The 8,947-nt window shown below is 43.9% G+C and overlaps 1 pseudogene; it reads right to left on the bottom strand.

The window, feature by feature from the left end:
* Positions 1–8,012: 8,012 nt before the first annotated feature.
* Positions 8,013–8,531, bottom strand: LOC138436262 (E3 ubiquitin-protein ligase RNF185 pseudogene; annotated as a pseudogene).
* Between the last annotated feature and the right edge of the window lie 416 nt (positions 8,532–8,947).

Here is an 8,947-nt window from a genome sequence, read left to right as displayed (position 1 = left end):
TTTTTGGAGAAAGAGACTGGTCTTCTATGGAACTCACTTTGGGAAATGCTGCTTTATGAATACTTTCTATTAATATATCTTATTAAAAAAAGAAAAACATTTCCTCAGCTTAAAGACTGATTGCTGCCTTATATGGAGTTGTACTGTGCATCAGTGTTATGTCCAATCATATATGCAAGTGACATTCATGGTCCCTTCTTTGTGCAAGAATGCACATAGCTGAGGAAGTACTGCTTAGCACAGGTCTGCCTTCAAGGGAGCTTGTTCACAAGGCAGAATAAGACAATGCCTACAACCTAATCCACTAGGCATGGTGCACCAAAGAAGCAGTCCACGTCCTTCCACTGAACAGAGCCAAAGAGGCAGAACACAGGGTTCCCAACTGCTCTTCCCAACTGCCGCTCAATATCTGTGAAAAATGACCTTACCCTTGATGTCGCTCCCTGAAGGCAAATTTTATATTCAACCACTTTGTTCTAAGCAGATACTTGCTACACCGTCTCAGTTCAGTCGCTCAGTCATGTCCAACTCTTTGTAACCCCATGGACCGCAGCACATCAGGCCTCCCTGTCCATAACCAACTCCCAGAGTTTACTCATGTCCATTGAGTCGGTGATGCCATCCAACCATCTCATCCTCTGTCATCCCCTTCTCCTCCTGCCTTCAATCTTTCCCAGCACCAGAGTCTTTTTCAATGAGTGAGTTCTTCGCATCAGGTGGCCAAAGTATTGGAGTTTCAGCTTCAACATCAGTCCTTCCAATGAACACTTAAGACTGATATCCTTTAGGATGGACTAGTTGGATCTCCTTGCAATCCAAGGGACTCTCAAGAGCCTTCTCCACTTCTAAATAGTAACAAACCTTCAATGCCCCTTTTGACCTTTAACTATGTGTGTGTGTGTGTGTATATGTGTATATACATATATACACATGTATATACATATATGTGTGTGTGTGTGTATATATAGGCTTCCCTGGAGACTCAGACAGTAAAGAATATGCCTGCAATGCAGGAGACCTGGGTTCAATCCCTGGGTCAGGAAGATCCCCTGAAGGAGGGAATGGCAACACAATACAGTATTCTTGCCTGGAGAATTCCATGGACAGAGGAGCCTAATGGCTACAGTCCATAATGTCACAAAGAGTTGGACACAACTGAGCAACTAATACTTCCTTCTTTCCTTATATGTGTGTGTGTGTATTCTTTTTCAGATTCTTTTCCATAACAGGGTAAATGGTTCTTTACTTGTTTATATCTTGAATGTAGAACTGGCCCAGCTGGTTCTAAACCATTCCTGGGCCCTTCCTAGTACACACTCTCAACATACACACACACCACACACACACACCACACACACACATGCACACCATTTAAATTTTAAGTTTATAAATCTTTCTGCAAAAAGTCAAGTCATACAAGAAATTTTAAAAATATAATTTCTAAAGAACAATCCGACTCTACCCTCCAATAAACCATTTTCATAAATCCTACATGAACAAGGAGTGAGGAGACAGACAAAAAAACATACAGATCATGAGCTTCACAACCTCTTGGTGGATCCAATAGTGACAGCAGAGGAGGAAACTGTCCCCACGGAACAGCCCACCCCTCCACTTCCAAGTCCAGCTCCCCCACAACAGTTCGGAGCACACAAACTCATGCCATTGAATCTATTTGCAGGACCCTTATATTCTAGGGGATTTATGATAATAGCCCTATGTTTCCTTTTACAGATCAATAAGACTTCAAAACTGAGAGCTGGGAAAATGTAAATCCACTGTGGGTATAAAACCCACTGAATTATATGCTTATTTACTATTCCTCACAGCACATGAGCTAACCTAATAATTCATTTCGGACCCTAGAAAATGTGTTGAATTGCATGAGTCTCAAAGCTACATGTGTCTGATTTCGGCCTGTTTGGCTTTGGGGAAAAGAGAGGGCAGAAGAGAGGGAGACAGGAACTAAATTCAGCCAACATCTATTGAGTGCTTACTTTGCTTTGATCAATGTGGGATAAGGAAAGAGTGAAAGCTGGGAAGTATCAGGACAAGTGGTCCCTCTCTTATGACAGGACCAGCATGACACCAACACCCCTAACACAGCAAGAGAGGAAGGATGGGAAGGAGACAAAGGCAAGGCCACTCAAGGCAGGAAAGAAAGACACAGGCAGGGCAGCATAGACAGTAATGACAAATGAACCACTCAATATCTGTAAAAGAATGACCTTACCCTTGGTGCTGCTCCTTGAAGACAAATTTTATACTCAGCCACTTTGTTCTAAGCAGATACTTGCTACACTCTCTAAATAGTAACAAACCTTCAATGCCTCTTTTGACCCTTAGTTTTATATATATATTTTTTTTTCTTTTTCAGATTCTTTTCCGTTATAGGTTATTAATATATTAACTATAGTTCCCACCCACCATTGAGCCTTAACTTTTAAAACAATTGCAGCTGACACTGAGGTGTTATCCATGATCTGTTATATTTGCATGTCTTGTCTACATCAAGATTTAGAGTTTCAAAAATGTAAGCCATTATCCATTCTAACCTCTGCAGTTTTCTGACTGAACAAACCCTGTCTAACTTACTTCCACCTTATCCTCAATGGTGGGAATGTCGGCTGAGGCTCAGAGTGAAGGTGAACAATACTCCAGAGCTCTTATAGCTCATCCATTCAACAATATTTACGTAAGACGATAAAAAGATGAAGAATCCAGGAGGCTCCTCAAGGAGCTCAGAGCCTAATGGGGGAGAGGACACACAAACCAACCATCACTAGAAGAGAGTAAGGAAAGCCGGCAGTGAACACAGTGAGAATGGCCTCAGAGGCTTACAAGGGTGACTCATTCCATCAGCACACTTCCGTCATTCCCATTTTAGGGACGAGGAGACCAAGGCTTAGAGTTAAACCCAGAAAGCTCATCTCCAGAGCCATAGTCTCAACCACCACCATATACTTTGATCCCACATCCCTATTTTGGCAGGCACCTTCTGCCACCTCCAACCATCAAGTTTCTCCAAATCTCATATGACCTCTCCTTTCCTCCTGACTCCCATAAACCTATCCAGGTGGCTTGGAAGAAAGAACAGTGAGACATTGTGCTGTGTGGCTGGGTTTGGCACTCTGGGTATGACATAGCCAGTTGCCTTCTTAACCTTTTTTTTCTCTCACTCAAACTTTGGACAGTGACCAGTGCAAATCATGTCTGATTCATTAGAGCCGGGAACACAAAGACAAATACAATACTTTTAGATGTAGCTTTAAGTTATTTATCAACTATGAGTTGATACCAGTTAATAATATCAAGACCTTAAATTTGCTTTTCCCCAAAACATGATATACACAAGTACACTCAGTCCAGACTCAAAATTAGGATGAAGGAACTTTTGCTATAACTTTGAATCAATGGATTCTATGGCTGTTTTAATGTTTACCTGGGTAAACTTACAGTCTGGTTAAAACTCCCCCTTAGGGTTGGGCTTTCAACTTTCCCAAACCTCCCAACACACATCTTATTTTACCCTCACGACCCCATAAAGGAGCTTTTACCACATTTCACAGCTAGAAAGCTGAAATTTAGACATTTCAAAACACAAAAAAATTTCAAATACATAAATGTGCTTCTTCTACAAAACATGATTCTATAGAACATAATTTTTCTATAAAATTGTTACCTCAGTTTAGAAATCTACCAGAGCTTATGCACTACCACTGAGAGAAACTATTTGTTAGAACTCTGTTTCCAGAAGTGGAACCACCTAGGTACAGACACACATCTCCTACACCGAAACTGCTTTTAACACTGTTTAATATCACTCCGGCAGGCCTCCTAACCTCACATTTTAGCCCCATTCACAGTGGGCTTTCTGCTGTTGAAAAGAAGTGCTGCATCTTAACTTCTGCAGGACGTGACCTGACACTTGACTGATTATACTATTTCTAGTTGCAGCTGTAGGCATTTGGGTTCAAAGTGAAATGAACCACTGGAGAGTGTGAAGTGTTTAAATTCTCCAACTGCTAAAGCTGAGGGCTTAGCTCTCTCTATCCAAGGCCTACCTATTCTCACAGTTGCAAACACTTGACGAAAAAACCCTCTCTTTAAAAGAAAGACTACATAACTTGACTGTGAAGGAAGCTGAATGGTCACTAAATGCTTTGAGGTTTTTAATGGGCGGTTTCATGCAGAAACACTATGGGACAAAGGAGGGACACAGGAGATCCATTTGCATTGTAACTCACCCTCCCAGAGGAGCCACCTCACATAACAGACCTCCAGATCTGACTCACCTAGACTGTGATCCCAAATCCCCAGGTTAACACCATTCAGGCTCCCAGGGAAAACAATGTCTGCCTAATAGGATGTGTATGCATGCACGCTCAGTCATGTCCAACTCTTTATGACCCCATGGACTACAGCCCACCAGGCTCCTCTGTTCATGGAATTTTCCAGGCAAGAATACGGATTGGGTTGCCATTTCCTACTCTGGGGGATCTTGCTGACCCAAGGATCAAACCAGCATCTCTGGCGTCTCCTGCATTGGCAGGCGGATTCTTTACCACTGAGCCACCAGGGAAGTCCTGGGATGAATCAATTTCTAGAGCTGTCATAAAAAAGTACCACAAACTGGGTAGCTTAAAAAACAAAAACATTGTCCCACAGTTCTGGAGACTAAAAGTCTAAGGTCAAGGGGTTCGCAGGCTTGGTTCCTTCCAAGAGCTGTGAAGGAAGGCTCTGTTCCAGGCCCCTCCCCTTGGCTTGTAGGTGGCCATCTTCAAGTTCATATGGTGTTCTCTCCATATCCATGTCTGTGTCCAAATTTCCCCTTTTCATAAGAACACCAATCATGTTGCATTAGGACCCTATTGCTTATTTTAACTTGACTACTTCTATAAAAAACCTTATCTCCAAACAATGTCAGTACATTCTGGAGTATTATGGCTTAGGACTTGAACCTGGAATTGAGGGAGGAAGTTACAATTCAAGCCATCACACTGGGAGAGAACATTTTTTAAGCCCTTGGCATAACGAGCATTCAAAAATTGATTCCTGATTTTCCCAGTCCTGGCACTGCTATTGTCCACCGTAAACTCTGGGTAAGTTATCTAATCTCTTTGAGTATGTGGTCCATGCCTATGAAGAGAAGTGGCTAGAATCATGGATTTTAAAAGTTTCCCTAATACTCTGCTGCTGCACTTTGTTGATGCCTTTTTCTGTTCTAATACATATATTTTGCATTTTACAACTTCTACCAGGACAGTCTGTTTTTCGTTTCTTCCTTCCTTCCATCTTTCTACTTTTCCTTCCCTTCTTTATACCTACAGGCATCTCTGCCAATCAATTTGAATGCATTTTTAATAGCACCGTAACTTTAGTTTACTCACATTATTAGGAGAAAAGATGGACCTCATTAGTTGAGCTAATCTCCCCCCAAAAACCATGGGATAAAAGAAAACATGTTTAAGATTTTTCAGATGTGCTTACAAAATCCAAAATAGTCAGCCATTCCTAGGAAGCAAGTTAAAATGCCCCTGTCCTTCCTGGAAGTTAAGTAAGAAACCACATAACCTAGTGTTCCAGAAACCAAATGACTGAGAGAATCATACAATTAAAAAAATTTTTTTTTGATGTGTACCATTTTGAAAGTCTTTATTGAATTGTTACAATATTGTTTTTGTTGTTTTTTTTTAATTGGAGGAAAATTGCTTTACAATGTCGTGTTGGTTTCTGCCATACAATAAAAATCAGCAATAATTATATATTTTTATCACCTCCCCTATTCAGCCTCCCTCCCCCTACCCATTCCTACCCCTCTAGGTCATCACAGAGTACTGTGCTGGGGTCCCTGTGTTATTTGGCAATTCAGCAACTGTCTGTTTTACACATGGTCGTGTATATATGTCGATCCTATTTTCTCCGTTTGTCCCACTCTCCCCTGCCCTCACTGTATTCACAAGTCCATTTTTTACATCTCGTCTCCATCCCTCCCCTGCGGTTAGATTCATCAATACCATTTTTCTAGACCCCATATGTGTGCATTAATGTGCATGTGTTTATGTTCCATCATGTCCAACTCTTTGGGACACCATGGCCTGTAGCCTGCCCTGCTCCTCTGTCCGTGGGATTCCCAGGCAAGAATACTGGAGTGGGTTGCCATTTCCTTCTCCAGGGAATCTTCCTGACCCAGGGATCAAACCCACGTCTCCTTTCTCCTGCATTGGCAGGTAGAGTCTTTAACGCTACACCACCACGCTGCACCACCTGGAAAGTCACACTTTAATACACAATATTTGTTTTTTCTCTTTTTAACTCACTTCACTCTCTAAGCTTGTGAAAAGTGAAAGTGCTAGTCACTCAGTCATGTCTGACTCTTTGTGACCCCACAGACTGTAGCCTGCCAGGCTCCTCTATCCATGGAATTCTTCAGACAAGAATACTGGAATGGGTTGCCATTCCCTTCTCCAGGGGACCTTCCCAGTGCAGTAATCGAACCTGGGTCTCCTGCACTGCAGGCAGATGCTTTACCATCTGAGCCACCAGGGAAGCCACAAGCTTGTGAAGTTGAAGATCAAATCAAGGGTTTGACAAGAAAAACTCCATGGAAGTTTCCAGGGGAGAACTTCCACAGGAAGAATACATTCTATCCTCATGCTAAGGCTCCCAGGCTCTGCATCTGGGTTTACAAACCACCAGGGGCTGCCTGCTCTAGAGTCGTGTGTTTCTCTGGTTTCAGCACACATATGGGGGGTCTTGGAGCGATACAAAAACCAGAGTTATGTGCAGGTCTCTCCTGTCCCTCCCTCTTCATTAAGGACAATTTGACTGCTGAGGAGGGTGGTCTTCCATATGCTGTTAGGATGACTTGACAAGGCCCCCAGTTTCCTTTGGAAAAGGAATACACCAGGAGCTTCTGCAGCCTTGGGAATGGGCTGCTTGCTCAGTTGTTCCTGCATCCAAGCTCAAAATCCCACCTAAGTCCAGACAGCAGGTCTTTCCTAACATAGTCAGTTCTGACCTGGGCAGTCACCTACATTGGTGTCCTCAGGCAGGAGGCAGGTGTACATAGTTTTGGGGGGAAGCTGATGGGGAACCACATGTCTTTAGGGATAATCTATGCCAGGAAATCAGGAGGTCATTCAAACAATTCTGGAGCCAAAGACACTGAGCATGACCCAGAGGCAATGAAAGATCTTTAGGTCTCTGGTGAGTTCATGACACAACCCCAGCTCCAGCTGCTGTAATTATGATCTTAACAGGACAGCAATTTCTTGCATCTCTTCTGAGGAGGAGGAGGAGGAAATAAGACAGAACAGCACTAAGATCTGGAAGCGAAACCTCTGTATGAGGGGTGCCACAATCCTTTGGGCACCTGGTGGGAAAAGCCAACTCATTGGAAAAAACTCTGAAGCTGGGAAAGATTGAGGGCAGGAGAAGAAGTGGGCAACAGAGGATGAGATGGTCAGATGGCATCCCTAAATCAACAGACATGAGTCTGAGCAAACTCCAGGAGATGGTGAAGGACAGAGGAGCTGGGTGTGCTACAGTCCATGAGGTCGCAAAGAGTCAGACATGACTTAGCGACTGAACAACAACAATTGACTTCAGAGGCCACTCACCAAGGGATAAAGAGATGGAAGAAGTTTCCATATTTGGTTCATCCCTTTGTTTATGTAATATTAACTTCAAGTGAAATTGTACTGATAATTCTCCTGCCTCTTCCTTGTGCAGAGTCAGGACCTGCTGAGCCCACTGGAATAGGATTTCATGGTATAACTGGTAGGGACAACTCAATGCTAAGGCCTGAGATTATAGCAGGGTCAGTGGCCATACTCCAGGGTACTCAATTGGTCTTAAGTCCCAAAACTCTGATGAAGAAGCAAGACTCCTTGACATGTCACTGACCCCACAGTTTCCAAAGGTCAGGATTAGCCAGGAAGCAAAACATCAAGGGGCGAAGTATCACCAGTCCAGAGGCCCTGCCGTGGATGTGGGCCAGGAGCCCAGCATTAGACAATCAATAACCGGAATATGATCACCAGCGCCGCCAAGAGGAAGGGGCATAACAGAAACTGCTTGTCCATATACTGGGGCATTCCCAGGACAGCTGCAGGAGGCCACCCATCCGTTCACAGTCAGTGCTGTGGCAAACATGCCACAGGGAAAGACCCCAGCTCTAAAATATATCTGGAAGCCATCGCCTCCAGATCCACACCCTTGAATCCCCCTCTGTTCTCCAGCTCTGGCCTCTGGCCTTGAGGGCAAGGAGGGGTCTGCTCTCTGGGGGCCTGCTGCCCAGTGCTGCCCCTGCTGTGGAACAGGATGACTTTGTTGTGGCTGATGCCAGCTTTGCCAACGGGACACACCTGTCTGTTAGGTTTTGTCTCCAGCCACTGATGTAAACACAGCCAACTGCACTCAAAGGTGCTGTCCTGGCCTTCGCTCTCACCAGCACATTGCTGCTGCCCTGGGCCCCCAACACTCAAGTTCTCAGGGGACGCATAGGCCAAGGACCCCTTGCTCAACATCCTTGGCCGTCAGCAAGCTTGGAGTGGAGTTTCTCCCCAGAGAAATCCTGGATTAGTCTGTCTGGCCAAACCTCAGATCCCAACCCAACACAGACTCTGGTTAACTGACACAGAGTCAGAGTCACACAAATATAATATATGGGGGAAATTTAGGCTCCTCAGAGATGCTTCAAAAGAGTATTTTAAAATCCAGAGAAATGAAGTGTTTTGCCTGTCTAGGCCATGAATTCACAGTGCAGTCAGAAGTGATATCTGGTATAATAATGATTTAATTTTGACTTTAAAAGGGGGAATTCCACCTTATCTCGTGGGTGGATTCACTGTAAGAGAAACAGCACCAGACGTGACCTCTGGAGCTCCAGTTGTGTCCATGTGATTGTGGGCAACGTGGTGACACTGGGCTCATTGCTGCATTT

The sequence above is a fragment of the Ovis canadensis genome, chromosome 3, assembly GCF_042477335.2.
Source record: "Ovis canadensis isolate MfBH-ARS-UI-01 breed Bighorn chromosome 3, ARS-UI_OviCan_v2, whole genome shotgun sequence".
Taxonomy (NCBI): Eukaryota; Metazoa; Chordata; class Mammalia; order Artiodactyla; family Bovidae; genus Ovis; species Ovis canadensis.
The sequence above is the reverse complement of the archived record's forward strand: the minus strand, read 5'-3'. Positions and strand labels throughout refer to the sequence as shown.